This window comes from Piliocolobus tephrosceles, chromosome 3 (genome assembly GCF_002776525.5).
Source record: "Piliocolobus tephrosceles isolate RC106 chromosome 3, ASM277652v3, whole genome shotgun sequence".
NCBI classification, from domain to species: domain Eukaryota; kingdom Metazoa; phylum Chordata; class Mammalia; order Primates; family Cercopithecidae; genus Piliocolobus; species Piliocolobus tephrosceles.
In genome coordinates this window covers 144710242-144726944 of record NC_045436.1, presented here as the reverse complement: position 1 = coordinate 144726944, position 16703 = coordinate 144710242, and the positions used below count along the sequence as shown (strand labels likewise).

Genomic DNA, 16703 nt, shown 5'->3' with positions numbered 1-16703 from the left:
GTTACATAGGTAAATGTGTGCCATGGTGGTTTGCTGCATAGAGCAACCCATCACCCAGATATTAAGCCCAGTGTCTATTATCTATTCTTCCTGATGCTCTCCTTCCCCCAATGCCCTCCCCCTGCACCACTGACAGGCCCCAGTGTGTGTTGTTCCACCTGTGTGTCCATGTGGTCTCATCATTCAGCTCCCCCTTATAAGTGGGAAGATGTGGTGTTTGGTGTTCCGTTCCTGAGTTAGTTTGTTAAGGATTATGACTTCCAGCTCCATCCATGTCCCTGCAAAGGACATAATTTCATTCCTTTTTATGGCTGCATAGTATTCCATGGTGTATCTGTACCACATTTTCTTTTCTTTTCTTTTTTTTTTTTGAGACAGAGTCTCGTTCTGTTGCCTAGGCTGGAGTGCAGTGGTGGATCTCAGCTCACTGCAAGCTCCGCCTCCCAGGTTTACGCCATTCTCCTGCCTCAGCCTCCTGAGTAGCTGGGACTACAGGCGCCCGCCACCTTGCCCAGCTAGTTTTTTATATTTTTTAGTAGAGACGGGGTTTCACCGTGTTAGCCAGGATGGTCTCGATCTCCTGACCTCGTGATCCACCCATCTCGGCCTCCCAAAGTGCTGGGATTACAGGCTTGAGCCACCGCGCCTGGCCAACCACATTTTCTTTATCCAGTCTATCACTGATGGGCATTTGGATTAATTCCATGTCTTCACTATTGTGAATAGTGCTGTAGTGAACATATGCATGCTTGTATCTTTATAACAGAATGACTTATATTCCTTTGGGTATATACCCAGTAATGGAATTGCTGGGTCAAATGGTATTTCTGCTTCTAGATCTTTGAGGAATCGCCACACTATCTTCCATAGTGGTTGAACTAATCTACATTCCCACCAACAGTGTAAAGCATTCCTTTTTCTCTGCAACCTCACCAGCATCTGTTGTTTGACTTTTTACTAAACACTATTCATACTGGCGTGAGGTGGTATCTCATTGTGGTTTTGATTTCCATTTCTCTAATGATCCATGATGTTGAGCTTTTTTTCATACTGGTATAGAATTCTTTTTTCACTTTCCTCATTTCCTACTTGCAGAGATGTGTCAAAATGATGTTAGGCCTACATTTAAAGAATGGGTATTTTTTGTGTGTGGTGGGGGGGTTGAGTTGAAGTTTGTTAGTGAGAATTTTTGTTGTTGTCAGTGATAGAAATGCAGCTGAAACCAGTTTAAACAAAAATGGGATGTGATTGGTTCATATAAATAAACACAGAGGTAAATCTCACACACACGCGCGCGCACACACACACACACACACACACACACACCCCAGGTACAGATATAACTATATAACCATGCTTGAATTGTGTTATCTGACTGTTCTGTCTGTCTGTCTATCTGTCTATCCATCCATCCATCCATCCATCCATCCATCCATCCATCCATCCATCTCTTGCCTCTGCTTTCTTCTTTATTGGCTTTGTCTTTGGGTAAGTTTTCCCATATGCTGACAAAGCTGGCTACTGTTAGCTTTTAGCTTATATTTTACTAGCTTTGCAATACAAGCAGGAAAAAAGGGATACTTTTTTGGGGTAATTCCAGTAGAAGTCCTGGTGCCTACCCTTTATTGACCTGAATTGGGCCTGGTGCTCATCTTGGAATTAACTGAGTGGCCAGGTCTGGATATGCCCTTGCTCGGAGCCAGGAAGTAGCATGGGCACTCTCTATGGTCTGTCCTACCCTACAACTGCCCTACCTTTCCTGGAGAGTTGGGGAGGGAAAGTTGCTCACATGGAAATTAAGAAGCTATTATCAAAGAAGAAGGAATGACTGTTAGACCAACAAAACCAATATGTGCCCGCCAAAGGACTCTTACATCCAACCAGGACAGATAGCCTTCAGAACTTCTAGTGGAGAAAAGGTGAGCTTAAGAGTGGTGTGCAAGGCTTATTAGGTCTGTTTGAGGCCTGGGTTAGACTTACATAGGGGTGTGTTCGAAGAAGGATGCTTTGGAGGGACTTATGTTTTCAGACCTGTCCTGTCAGGAGTCCATTCCTTTATCCCTCTCCTCTTTAAACTACGGAGTGAGTTACCTTGGTGAGGTAAAACTGAGGCCACCAAAATCTACAGATCCCTCCTTCCTTGGGAGTGTTGCCGGAAAAAAAACCTCTCTCCTAAGAAGCAGGCTTTGTCCTCTACTGGTCGTTTCCCTCAGCCCTCAAGTGATAACTGCCCTTTCTCTGAGCTTCCTCCCAGGCTTTTTACCTCCATCTCCAGGGGTTTGGGCTGCTGTTTCCAGGAGCTGCCATTTTTCTCCTGATGTGGCTGCCATGTTCCCCGACTCTGCTGCCTCCGAGCACTTGGAGTTGGGAGAGAGACCTCTCTCCCGATGACAGCTCTTTGAGCAAATCTTAGACAGGTGATCCTCTGAGTAGTCTGTACTTTTTCCTTTTAATTTATAGTACCCCTTTACTGAATAACTTGGCACCAATTCTCTGAGAGTGGACAGGAGACCTTGGAGCTATCCAGTTGAGTTTCTCCTCACAATCATTTACTGTCTCCTAGAATAAGGCCTCTCTCCATTTCTAGCTCTGTCCAACCTCAGGGTGTGTCTCTGCATACTTGAGACCTTTTCTTTCCAGAGGTTGGGGTTAATGTTTGCTTCTCTGGCATTAGTCCTGATATCTCTACATCCTGAGTTTCCTAGAGTTTCTTTAACCATTTCTTCCAGGAGGTCTAAGAGAGCCCCAGTCAGTGGGATCCCTGTGGAGCTGTTCAAACATCCTAGGTAGGTTTTGAAGCTGATGAGCTCCTGTGTCTCCACAGGGATGCTATTGATGTCACCAGAGCAGTTCCTTTTTGCATCTGAGTGGTTCCACTCATTGCAGATAATTTACCTCCTCTGCCCTGCTCACTTCAAACCAGTGGTGCCTCCCACTCATGGGAACAACCCCATACTCACCTTCAGATTCCCAAATGCTTCCTGGCAATGGCAGTATGCAGATACTTCATGGCTATTTGTAGCTTGCCCATAGAGAAATGCAAAGCCAAATTTAAAGTGTGTGTATGACTGTGTTTATTTTCTTACCTTGATTCTTACTGATATGCTCTCCCTTATTCTCTGATTTGCTTATCATTTTCCCCACCCTTCCATTTTGGTTACTATCTAAGGACATATATTTAACAAAAGTAAGTTCAAACCCTTTTATGAGAAAGTATAGTTGAACGTGAATGGATTTTGGAATTCCTGCATTGAATCCTATGAAATTGTGTCAACAGACCAAAAAATAGTCAGATAATGTGATTTCCTAGGGTTCAACCTAGTAGATGAAGCAGATCCTAGATTTGCCTCCTGTGTGTCCTCAGGCTAGTAACCTAACCTCTCTGAGTCCCCCAGTTTACTTATCTATAAAAATAAATAATAATTGTAAAAATCCATATAGGATTGTTCTGAGGATAAAATGAGTTGAAAATATGTATAAAATTCTTTGTTCAGTGTTTGGAACATAGCAGGCACTTAAATGTTAAGTTTCCCCCGTTCATCTACATAACAGAGAAATTACTACTTCATGAGGTTTCTGGGAGATTCCAGTGAGAGAGTACAGTCAAGCACTCAGCATAGCATCTGGCACTTGCTTGGCACCCTGTACCACTGGCTGTTCTCATTATTGTTTTTGGAAATAGTCCAAAAGTCAATTATGAATATGACATAGTCATTGCAACTCCGTGTCACTGTGCACCCAATGGCTCACTCCCTCAGGCTGCCAGCAAGCCACGGGACGAAGGCATTTGGATTATACTTTCTAGCTTCTCTCATCTAGCTTGTGATCAAAAACTGGGCAAGAAAATTTGGGTCCCTTACAAACTTGATCATGTGTGAATAATGAACTTTGGCTGGCAGAGCTTGGGGACTAGAGTGATTGTTTTGAAAACAATAACCCTGACCTCTGTGGTGATGTCATTTCCTCCCATCCATCCAGTCTGTTGTGGTTTCCTTCTCTGGGAAGCTGTTTCAGAACCTTCTAGGCAATGTTAATAGGTTCTTGTCTGACTGCTAAGTACCTATACACAACTCCACTTTAGTGCTGTCATAGAGCTCTACCTCTTTGTCCCATCTTTGTACCAGATTGAGAGCTTTCTTGAAGACTCTTTATCTTTGTATTTCACTCATTGGACACTGGTACAGCAAATAATCCATCTATAGAAACACTTGGTGAATAGATTGAGACCCAGATATAAACTTTCTACCTAGGCCACCTGATCATCAATGACTGCCTTTAACTTTCTCCCAGTCTTAGTCAATGTTTTTCTCTCTGTCTCTCTGTTTCTGACACACACACACACACACACACACACTTTGTATAAACAACAAACCCATCCCTAAAGACTGGGAGACCAAAGGATGGATGTATTTGCTTTCTTCAAGTATAAGATTCTCTATTACAAATTCCATCTTCCTAGGAGTCATAGAACTGAACTTAAAAGTTTTGTTTTGAAAACATATTGTCATGAAACGAAAGTGTGAGTATGTTAATCTACAAATAATTGACCAATAAAGAATGTCTTAGCGGATTTTTGTCTCAGTTCCTATGTTGCGGAAATGATTTTCCAAAGATAAGAAATCTGTTGGCAAACACTTGTTCTGTCATCACTGATAAATGAGCTGCTTGTCAGAAGGAGGTCTGGCCTTGGATTCTTGTCATGGTTTCAGCATGAGATGTGGTGTGTCACGGATGTGTCCTATTCTTGTAGGACAGGTTGAGGGTTGATGGTGTAACTTTGAGTGGAGACATTTTATCACATGGAGGAATTGTTGGCTATCAACTATGTGCTGCATAGCACCAAATTAGGCACCAAGAGCCATAAAAACAGAATATGAGACATGATCTTCAAAAGTTTTATGATGTGCTTGGGGACTGGACCCACACACACAGAGCAGTTAAGTTACAGTGTAAACCAGTGTATGAGTAAGTGTAAAACCGACAAAGATTTAATCTCCAAGATTTAATGAGGTTAAACAAGGATACTGTTACATCTTGGAAGACAGTTAATTGGGGAGATATAATATTAATTGACTATTACTTAAGAAAAGAATAGGTTGAGGGAAAGGGAAAATCATCTTTATAGAAAAGAAAAAGCAGTGCTTTCTTTCTTTATACTTTCGTAACACTCTGGTCACAAAAATGTGTGGTTTTTGTCCCTCAAAATGACCAGTTCTCCAATACCATCTGGTTATCTTAAAGTTTAACTTAATCTCGACACTAACTGGAGATATACAGACCACACAGGTTAAGGGCTCAGTCCCACAAGACTGCCCCTGCCATTTAGATGCCAGCTGCAAGTAACAGGTCCTCAGGTGACCCACAACTTCTGTCTACTTGGCTACAAATTGGAGGCTCTCATGGCCTCCTTGGGTTTGAACATTTATCAGAATGGCTCAGAGAACTCAGGAGAACATCCGTGTATTTACGGATTTATTCTAAAGGATTTGATAAAGGCTATAAACATGAACAGCCAAATGGAAGATGCAGAGGGGAAGGCATGGGGCCAAGGGAATGGGGTTTTCATTCCTTTCTGGTTGGTCCATCCTCCCAGCACCTCCACATGCCCAGCAACCCAGAATATCTTCAGACTCTGTTTCAGGGACTTTTATGGAGGCTTTGTCACTTAGGCATGATTGGTTATCAATTCCATTTCCAGCCTGTCTCCCCTTCCTGGAGGATGGGAATGGGGCTAGAAGTTCCAAGTTTCTAATCGTAGCTCGGTCTTTCTGGTAACCAGCCTCCATCTAGGAGCCTACCAAGAGTCACCTCATTAGAGCAAAAGACGCTCCTATCACCCAGGAAATTCCAAGGGATTAGGAGTTCTGCGTCAGCAACTGGGATCAGAGACTAAATGTTAGAGTGAAAAAATGCACCTAGCATTCCTATTGCTCAGGAAATTACAAGGAGTTTAGGGACTCTGTGCCAGGAGCTGGGGATGAAGACCAAAATATGGATTTCTTAATATAATTCACAGTATCACAGCATCCTATGCAGGGACAAAAGCAGGAGGGAAGGTTTGGAGTCAGGAACGAGTAGGCTGTGTTTGGCACATATAGAGGATAGGTACCTGAAAGGGCAAGGACATCTCTTCCTTTATCCAACTGACTTTTATAAGAACCCACTTATGAGTGTGGTAAGTTACTGTAAAGATGAATGCATTATGCAATCAAATCATGTAATGGTGGTGGTGGTGGGAGGGGGGGCAGCTGATCTGAAATCTAAATCCTGACTCTGTGTGGGATATAAACCTCAGATTCCCTTCAAGAAGTACATTTAGGTGGAGACCTGAATGAAGAGGAAAATTCTTCTCTTCTACTAGGAAAGAGGAAAGGGAAATGAAAGTTGAGAAGAAACATACTCTAGGGCTGAAAGAATAACATGATTGAAATCCCTATGACTGGAACAAGCTCTGTGTCTTGGAGGAATTGCAGGTAGACTTGTTTGGCCAAAAGGTAGAAAACCAATGGGGCAATGGTATGAGATCAGTGTGGATGGAAATAAATAGTGGGGGCAAGATTGTGCAGGGCCTTGCAAGCCATGTAAGGATTTGGTGGTTTGATTCCCAAGAGCAATGGAAATGAAGAGGATTTTGAAGAAATCAATAGCACCTGGTAGAGTGTAGTGATGAATGAAAGAAAAGACAAAAGATGATTTTGGTGTTTCAGTTGAGTGGGGTCCTGATACAAGCTAGAAAGGTTCCTCTGTTTGTTGGAGAGGTCATGGTTTCAGTTTGGGCAGGTTGAGTTTGGGATATGGACAAGCCAGCCAGGACCAGAGTCCTGTAGGCTGTTGGGATTGAGGGCCTGGCTCTTATAGGTGAGACGATGCATTCAACTTGCTCAAATTGGATTTGTGAGCCATTGTCAGACATCAGGGTTAAGCTGTGAGATATGGAAGCCTCTCTGAGGGAAAGGCCACATTAGGAAAGAGCCGCAGAATGAGGTCTCAGTTTGAGGAAGTCTCTGCCCTGGATCATGGCTGGGAGAAAGAGAAGCTCACAAAAGAGCTATCAGAGAGATGAGAGGAAACCCAGGAAACTGTGAGGACACGGAAACCAAGAGGGCTAAGAAGACTTTTAAGAAGGTGGAGGTGATCTGTATCATACGGGCCCCAGTAGATATCAGTTTGAGCAAGACCTCAGAAAAGGCCTGCCTTGCTTGCAGAAGGAAGGACTGGAGACTTTTATCAATTAATATGTAGCTCTGGGAACTGCCAGTCAACTGATCATGATTCCACCTAACTGTTTTAGGTCTAGCTCATGTTTTTGTATCATTCCAACAGGCTGTTGTTAGAGACCTTGTGTAATATAAACTACACATGCAATCTCTTTCTGAAAGATTGGTAAAGAGATGAGTATGACTCAATGACTACTGATTAGTAGAGCAACCATACAACTTGTCATTCAAACTGAGACACTGTTCAGAGTGAAAGGGGGTATTAACCAGATGAGATGCTGGAACAAGTGGAATCTGGGACTGACCTCAGCTAACTGGGATATATGGTCACCCCAGTTATTGATGACTTTAGACTGGTCCCTACTTGTCACCATTGCTTTGTTCAGTATTCACAAACTGATCCCTTATTTAGTCCTCACAGCAACCCCAGTGAACCTAGATCTCCCAACCCGTTTCTGTAGATGATTAGATGGAGACCCGAGGTGGCAGGGCACAATGTGTCTTTGCACTCTTTGTCTAGAGCTCTCTCTCTAACCCAGATGCTTGCTCCAGTCTCAGCAAACTTGGGTCCTTATTCCATTACTGATTTTGGCCTTAGCAGACTGAGAAGAATTTGATAGGCTTTCTATGTAGGGTTCTCCCTTGTCCTTCTGCCAAATCACAATTGGCGATGCTGACTTGGCCTGTCTCCAGGTTTTTGGCACCAAGACTCATTAAGCCTTTAAGTTCAAGTGAGGACATTTCAACCCACTCCTTTTTTGAAAAAGATCTCCAGTGAAAAAGCTGCTTTTTGTTGGAAGATTGGCCTGGCTTAGGTGGGGGCTTAGGCAAGAATTGAGTATCCCCAACAGGCTTCTGTTAGAAAGATGAAAACAGATGGAGAACATGGAAGGTGAATATGCAGGACTCACGATGAGCAGAATGAGCCCCCAGAGTTGCCTCTTTTTTTGAATCCTCACCAAATAAATAGCCCTTGGTTCTTACTCAAAAGAGGGACTCAGTTCAGTAGGGGTACTGTCTCCATTCAAACTGTTCATTGGACATCAATTACAAAGTCTACTCTGGGAGCTGTTGTGTGCACTTGAGCATCTTGCCTTTGGAATATTCTCAAGCTCATCCATCTTTGTAAATATTCTATTCGTTAAAAATTATATGATCCTTGTCACTTCCTTTCTCCCAATACACACTCTTACATGACCCAGACCCAGTAGGGCATTTACAGAGTTTGTTCTGAAGCTTCCTAGAAATGTCTTTGAAACTTATTTTAGCAGAATTGTCACTTGGAACCACTTCCCTCAACATGCGGCGATTCCCTCATCCTATTAATCTGCTCCTTAATACATCTTAAAATTCTCCTGACTTGAATCTCAGGCTAATCTTTCTCCTTCTGAACGAATTTTTGACAGATATTTTAGAATGATCAATTGATTTAAGAAAATACAGCAACTGGTTTAAATGTGGGCTACTCATGTGGTGATGAGAAACTGGCCTAGCCCATTGCCTGCCTGTGGGGTTACATGCTGGATTAGGCTTTGCTTAGGTTTAAGAGGATTTAGTAGCTCTAATTGTATTTCCTTAATAATCCATTTTTTGATTGTCTCTAATGGGCTGTCAGGCTTGGTGGGCTGACTTCCCATGATGAAGTGTGCAGAATCCCTGCCTCACCTGTTTTGAATGTTCCCTTTGGTTACTCAAAGGAGTGGAGTTTTTCTTAAATAGCCTACTAAGGACCTAGTTTATAAATGATTTTTTTTTTTGAGATGGAGTTTCATTCTTGTCACCTAGGCTGGAGTGCAGTGGCACGATCTCGGCTTGCTGCAACCTCTGCTTCCTGGGTTCAAGTGATTCTGCTCCTTCAGCCTTCTGAGTAGCTGGGATTACAGGCATCTGCCACCATGCCTGGCTAATTTTTGGATTTTTAGTAGAGACGGGATTTCACCGTGTTGGGCAGGCTGGTCTCAAACTCCTGCCCTCAGGTGATCTGCCCACCTTGACCTCCCAAAGTGCTGGGATTACAGGTGTGAGCCACCGTGCTCCACCAAGTGATTTCTTTAAAAAGTTAACTGTGAAGAAATAGACTTCCTTCTTGGTATCAAGAGGTAGAAAGAGTGAATAAAAAGAAAAAGTGAGGACTGTATGTCTGAGTGATTAGCTCTAGTGCTTGGCCTTCCTTAAGCCACTGCAGACTCTGCTGGGAGGCTAACATTCCCAAACCTGGCTTCATCATGACTGGTGACCTCTTCCCAGAAGATGGGACATGATTCAAGTTCATTTGCCTGGAACACTGTGTTCCTCTGTCTGGGTGCAATGATTCTATTCAACTCGTCAGCCCTGTCCATTTGCACTGGCCACAGAGATTGATCTATTGTTCCTGCGATTCTCTTTGTGCTTCCCTACTTTGTATCTTTCCTGCATTTGCTTCTAGCCACCTGGGGTGCCGTATTCCCTGTCCATTTCCATCTCCTTAAATCCCAAACAGACACAGTGGGCACCTTTCCCTCCACCACAACATCCCCAGTGCTGCAACCTGAATTCAGTCTTCTGAGCACCCATGGCTGCGACAGCCATTGGCTGTGACAGCCATACATCCCAAAGTGGAGATGACAACCCTGATTTCAAGTGCTAGCTCCCTCATTTCTCGTTTGAAGGAGAAATTTTGGCTGTGCCTAGAGCAAGCAAGTCATTTGTCTCACACATGGCACTGCTCATGAAGTTGGATATTTTAACTTTCTATTAGATGATAAATTCCTTGAAGTAGTGACAGTGACTCACCTGTCTTTGTATGCCTAATGGTGCTTGCACATGGCAGGCATGTAGTAAGCTTTTGAAGGGAGGATGGGAAAAAGAAAAAATTCATACTTTTGAAATTATTGATATGTTTATAACTAACCAGTAAATGTATAGTAAAACACTACAATTTTAACTTGGTATGGATCATAGACATAAATGTAAGAGCTAAAACTACAAAACTCTTAGAATAAAACATGGCAGTAAATCTTTGTGACCTTGGATTAGGCAATCATTTTTTACATATAACATCAAAAATACAAGTGACAAGAAAACATAAATCAATTGGATGATATCAAAATTAAAAACTTTTGTCCTGCAAATGATACCATCTCTCAACCCACAGAATGGGAAAAATATTTGCAAATCATATATCTGATAAGAGGCTTATATCCAAAATATATAAAGAGCTCTTATAACTCAATAATAAAAAGATAACCCAATTTAAAAATGGATAAAATATCTGAATAAACATTTCTCCAGAGAAGCTACAAAAATGACTAGTAAGTACATAAAAAAGATGTTCAACATTGTTAGTCTTGAGAGAAATGCAAATCAAATCCACAGTGAAATATCACTTCACACCTACTAGGATGGCTATAATAAAAAAGGAAGACAGTAAGAAGTGTGGCATGATGTGGAGAAATGAGAACTTTCATGCATTACTTGCAGGGTTGTAAAATGACGTAGCCATTTTGGAAAACAGTTTGGCAGTTCCTCAAAAGGTTCAACATTAAGTTACCATATGACCCAGCTGTTATACTCCTAAGTACATACCGAAGAGAAGTAAAAACATATATCCACACAAAATCTTGTAGTCAAATGTTCGTAGCAGCATTATTCATAATAACCAAAAGGTAGAAACACCCAAATGTCCACGGATTGATGAATGGATAGATCAAATGTGGTATATCCTTGCAATGCAATGTTATTTGACCCTAAAAAGGAATGAAGCATTGATGCATGCTACAACATGGATGAACCTTGGATGAACCTTAAAAACATAATGTTAAGTGAAAGAAACCAGTCATAAAAGACTACACATTATACAATTTCATTTATATACATGTCCAGAATAGGCAAATCTATAGAGACAGAAGGCAGATTAGTGGTTGCTTGGAGCTGGAAGTTGTGGGTGAGTAAGAGGGGAAGTGAAAAGTAATGGATTTGGGCCTTCTACTAGTGGAAGGGAAACTAAAATTAGTTTTTAGTGATGGTTGCGTAATCCTGTGAATGTACAAAAATATTGAACTCTACACTTGCAATGGGTAAACTGTATGTGAATTGCATCTCAAGTTGTTGAAACATACACACACACACACACACACACACACACAGTGTAATTTAAATTTTTGACTTCAAGATGTTTAAAATGTCATGTAGAAGAATCATTCCAAATATCATTTAGTTTATTTCTGATGTACTAGTATCATATTGTAAAGTGCTGCTTATATTTTAGAACATCATTGAAGAGAATGTTTCATAGATTGGTGACATTTATATTGTCTACTTAAAAGGAGATATAAAGAAAATTACAAAAATAAAACTAAAAAAGGCAAGTTCATTAAGATCAGAAATAGTTACATCAGACAAAGACAGGCGATGGAGTGGAAGAACGAGAAGATGTTATTACTTAAATACTACATGGCTTTTGCATCACTTAAAACTCTTCTTCTGCTGCAGATGAAAAGGCTTTGCTCGCTGTGTGATGATTTTCCAGCCAGAGCCTCTGGCCTCAAGAACATATTCCCCAGTCCTCTGAATAAAACTGTATTTTGTATTTCTGCTGCATGTCCAGTAAAGGAGAATAATGTGTGCTGCCCAAGGGGAGATGGCCATATTGTTTTCTCCTTGCCCCATTTGTATATCCTGTAGTACATCAAAAAAGAAGGACCAAGGGACTTTACTGCTTCCTTTGGGGCCAACCAGCTCCTAACTCTTCTTTAGAGAGGAACAGGGGGACTCCACTCATTCCCATCCCCTCTTTCACAGACCAACAGGAAGTTCATGCAGTAATAACTGGCGGGAAGGAACTAAAAGCCTATCAGATGATCCTTTCTCCAGTGTGGTTGCTTGAATCCAGCTTTACTCTTGGTCCTGAGAGAATGATTCATATGTGATCATGATGATTCCTGCCTATAATCCCAGCACATTGGGAGGCCAAGGTGGGCGGATCACCTGAAGTCAGGAGTTCAAGACCAGCCTGGCCAACATAGCAAAACCCCATTTCTACTAAAAAATATGAAAAGTAGCCGGGTGTGGTGGTGCATGCCTGTAATCCCAGCTACTTGGGAGGCTGAGGCAGGAGAATTGCTTGAACTTGGGAGGTGGAGGTTCCAGTGAGCTGAGATCTTGCCACTACACTCTAGCCTGGGTGACAGAGAGAGACTCCATCTAAAAAAAAAAAAAAAAAAAAAAAAAAAGAGTTACTAACGACAACAAAAGTTATAAAATCGTTAGCAGATCTACAGTCCGTGATAGTTCCAAAACTGATGTTTTGAGTCCTTCCCCAATACTTTATAATGTTGCTCATTTCATTAACAATTCACTCAACAAACAAAGATTGAGGCCCTTACCAAGGACTGGTCCTTATACTAGAGCTGGAGTTACAGAGAGGACTAACCCTTTGCCTGATGAAGAAGCCAGATAGTTTCTGTGATGTGTGATAAATAGGGAAGCCAAACAGTGTTGAGACCCAGAGGTGGAAGGTACAGTCTCTACTTAAGAAATGGTTCGGTGAGGAGGTAACATTTAAACTGGGTTTTGAAGGATGAGTAGGAGTTTGCTAGGCCACAAAGGAGTGAGAGGAGGCCTGTGGGAAAGGCAGTTCAGAGGAGGAAGCAGTAAGCATGTGAAAGTGCCTAGCTGTATGAAGAGGCTTTGCATGTTCAGGGTCAAAGGCTAGGACAAGTGTGAGGTGGGGCAGACTAGAGGTGAGAGGTAGGTATCAGGTCAGTTTGTGAACAGTCTTGAATAGCATGGTAAGGACTTTCAACAGTATCCAGTGAGCAATAGGCAGCCAGCACAGTCTCTATACAGAAGAGCAATGGATTTGCTTTTTAGACAATTACCTTTGGTGGCAATGGAGACTTTTGATTGCTTTCTGCTGTGCCCCAAATACAAATAGATGTATAAAACACCATGCCTCCCAAGGAGCAGGAGAAATGCTTACCGCACCTATCTTGCTATGCCTGTCCTTAGTTTACATCCTTACTGTGCACATCTACATCTCAGAAGTTCTCTTCCAAGTTACTTGTTTAGAACTTGGAAGTTATTTCCCTGTAGAAGCAGTGTTCTTCACAAAGTCTGACGTAACCCAAACCACATCTGAGATTGTGTCAGCCCCACTGTTGAACCCAGCCTCGTGAGTGTGTCTGGGCTTAGCTGGTGTTGGGTAAACGTTTGATAATGAGATGTGGAATGAATAGGAGGTAGATTCAGAATTCTTATGGCCACATTGGGAGCAGACTCTCCTTTCTCTGCAGCTGTTGGCTTGTCCTCATCATCTTCAGGATGGCAAGTGAGGCTGGGGAGATGGGAGCCTTGAAAAGAGTTAAAGCCCGAGTTTGGCAGAACGCAGGGCCGGAGCCAGCTGTGGCTGCAGTGATCATGCAGCCGGGTCTGTGTTTGGAGCTTCTTTCTGCCTTTCCTTTGTCGGCATCCTCCCTTCCTTCCTCCCCATCCCCAGCTTTTCTATTGCCTTCCGCCTGTCTAGAGACTACGCCCGTAGAGGCCTGTGCTTCAGAAGGATTGGCATTGTCTCCTTCCCTCACTGCTGTTCTTTCATTGCTTCTAACCTAGCTTTAGCCACAGGCAGGATGCTCAGGAAGAGAAGTGAGCCAATGATCAACACAGCCAATTTTCACCAGCAGGAGGGCTGCATTGAAATCTGTTTGGAGAAGATGATAATAATGCCTGCCATTTATGAAGCGCATATTGTACACCAGGCCTGTGCCAAGTGCATCACATGCATTGGTTTACTTATTCCACATTCTCAAGCTATGACTAGTAGGTATTTTTGTCCCCATTTGAAAGAGGAGGAAACTGAGGCTTGTGGATGTCAAATGCGTAAATAACTTGCCTAGTGAGTTACAGGGCTAGGATTTGAACTCAGGTCTTTCAGTTTCTGGAGCCTACTGCTGTTCTTGGAATTTTATGGATCCCAATCCTGGAACACTTTGTTCTGAGAACTTCTTGCTAAAGAAGAGTTGGGAGCTGGCTGTATATTCCACCCCAAGACTGGATACAGAAATCTTCAGAGCTGCATCACAGCAATTTCACCTTCTGAGTTTTCTCTCCACCCTCTTGATAGCAAACCTAGCAATAACTAGGTTTTAGCTGTGCAAAGGAAATACTAATTACAGTCATTTAAACATAATTACTACATAGCACAATGATGATTGCACATATCATTGCCTATGTCAGAGTAACTTTAGTCTCCATTTTATTTAGTTATACTAAGTTCTTTTCATGTGTTGGCAGCTTTCATGGTGCATTGATCATGTGTGTCATCCTAAGCTTGTAGCTTATAAAAGCAGGGAGAGTCTTGAGTGGGAAAGGCAGTTTGGGGGTGATTGGGCTTGATTACCAGGTGAAGGCATTTGAAGGGCATCCTGTGGCACTTGGGTGCCTGCAAGTCCTTGGAAGAGGGAAGGAGCCTGGCCAGAGCCAGGTTTTAGCAGTGGTCAGTTTGGGTGCAGTGGGCCTATGGATTAGGATGGCAGAGACTGGTGGCTAGAGATTATCTGTAGAAATGCAGAAAGTGAAGCATCATAGAAAAGCACTCTTTTCAGATTTAGAAACTTGAGTTTATAATCCCAACTCTACTGCTTAGGACCTCTGACCTCAGACATGTGCCTTCACCTCCTGGGAACAGTTCCTTTACTCCTTATCTAGATTATCTGATTTTATTTTTATGCCTTTTCTAGTTCCCAAAGTCCATACTTTCCAGACAGCAGGAATAGTTATGCAAAGGATGGACTGTAAAAGAGATGGGAAATGGATCAAAGCACTCTGAAGATATTCAAATAATTGCTGTCTGTTCCTTCCCATGCTTATAGTATGGATGATTTTATTAGTGTTAGTATTTTAGTATTAAGAGGGATGTGACAGGCAAGAAGAGGTTTTATTTTTCCCCCTAGAAAATGTGGGAAAATGGGTCCATTTGTTTACAGTATCCCAAATTTTAGCTCTTCTTCCTTCTGCTGCCATCCCGGCAAGATCCAGAGGAAAGTATGTGCCCAGGTGTTAAACTTCACATTCTGGAACAGGATTTTCTTAGGTACAGTTTACCTGGGCAAAGGCCTCCTGCAGAGGTATAACAGTCAAGATAGTGCTGGGTGCTGTAAGTAATAAACCCCTGAATCTCAGTGGTTTAACACTGCGGAAATGTATTTCCAGTCTTGTATGGCTTAATGTTGGCAACAGGGAAGGATGGAGACAACTCTGCTTTAGGCAGTTATTTAGGGACACCAGTTAATAGAGACTCCATCTTCAACACACAACTTCCGAGGACTTCCAGATGTCAACATCTAACTAGTAAATGTGGAGGAGAGAGAATGGAGAATTGTTTGAGAGGGTTTTTAGGGCCAGGCCTGCATGTGATAGAATTACTTCTGCCTGTGCTCCGTTGGCCAGCACTCTATTATATAGCCACAGCAAATTGAAAAGGATGCTGGACAATAAAGTCCAGTGTGTGCCTGAGACAGCAGGAAGATAAGTATGGTGAGCAGTCTCTGTCACAGGTGCTGTGTTAGAATACTAATAGCACTGCTGAGCCCTAGAAACTCACGGGGTCAGGCCCAACTTCTTGGAATTCGAAATCTACAAAAACCTTCTAAAGCTCCTATGATCTCTTCTTACGTGTGCTCCAGGCAAGTGGCTTAAGTGTGACCTACATTTTACACATTCTGAACCGTGCATAGCACCCCACAAACATTTGGTAGATATTGATGGCAGCTTGCATTCCAACACTCTTGTTCATTTGAAACTCCTCTTTGTTTCATGTTTCACTTTTCCCTATATTTTAGTCAGATTTTCTTGATCTCAGAGGATTTGTTAATTTTCCTGGTTTTGCCTGGACAACTCCAGAAAGAAATCTTTTAAAATGACATCTGTAACAGGTTTATGATCAAGGTTAAATTGATCTCATGCTTATGCCATGTTATGTTAAATGAAAGTGCATATACTTTCATCCAGGGTACATAGTCAAACCCAGAAAGTGATCAAGGAAACCACATAGAAAAACACTATTGAGCCAAATTAAAAGGGACACAAAGTGGGTGATTTTGTGATCACAGTTGCCTATTGCAGCTGTACAAACCAAGCTAATGAGATGATGATGTAATCTCTTGTTGTAAAGAATAAAATGATTTCCTATGAGATTAAGCATGAACTTTCCAACCTTGTGGTTAAGATTTAGGTAGCTCTTCTGTTCTTCCCGAAATTCTAGGATAATTATTAGAATTAAATTTCTGAGCTGAATAACTTACAGAGTAAGCTCAATCCTTTTTAAATTTGCAATGCTTTCAGAATTTTACATTTAATGTTCACATTAAAGTCCGGTAACATATAAGCTGCCCATTGCTATAATTCCTAATGTCTAGATGGTCTCATAAGGTACCATTTTGTAGCACTCTTCTTAGTGCTGTGCTCCTTGAAGATCTACTATATGGGCTGTTGGAGGAGTCTGTTTGAAAC

The 16703-nt window shown here is 42.1% G+C and overlaps 1 protein-coding gene across 12 annotated transcripts in view; it reads left to right on the top strand.

Moving 5' to 3' along the window:
• LIMCH1 (LIM and calponin homology domains 1) overlaps window positions 1–16703 on the top strand; it is a 349030-nt gene that overhangs the window by 143108 nt on the left and 189219 nt on the right. The gene's annotated exons all lie outside the window — the stretch shown is intronic.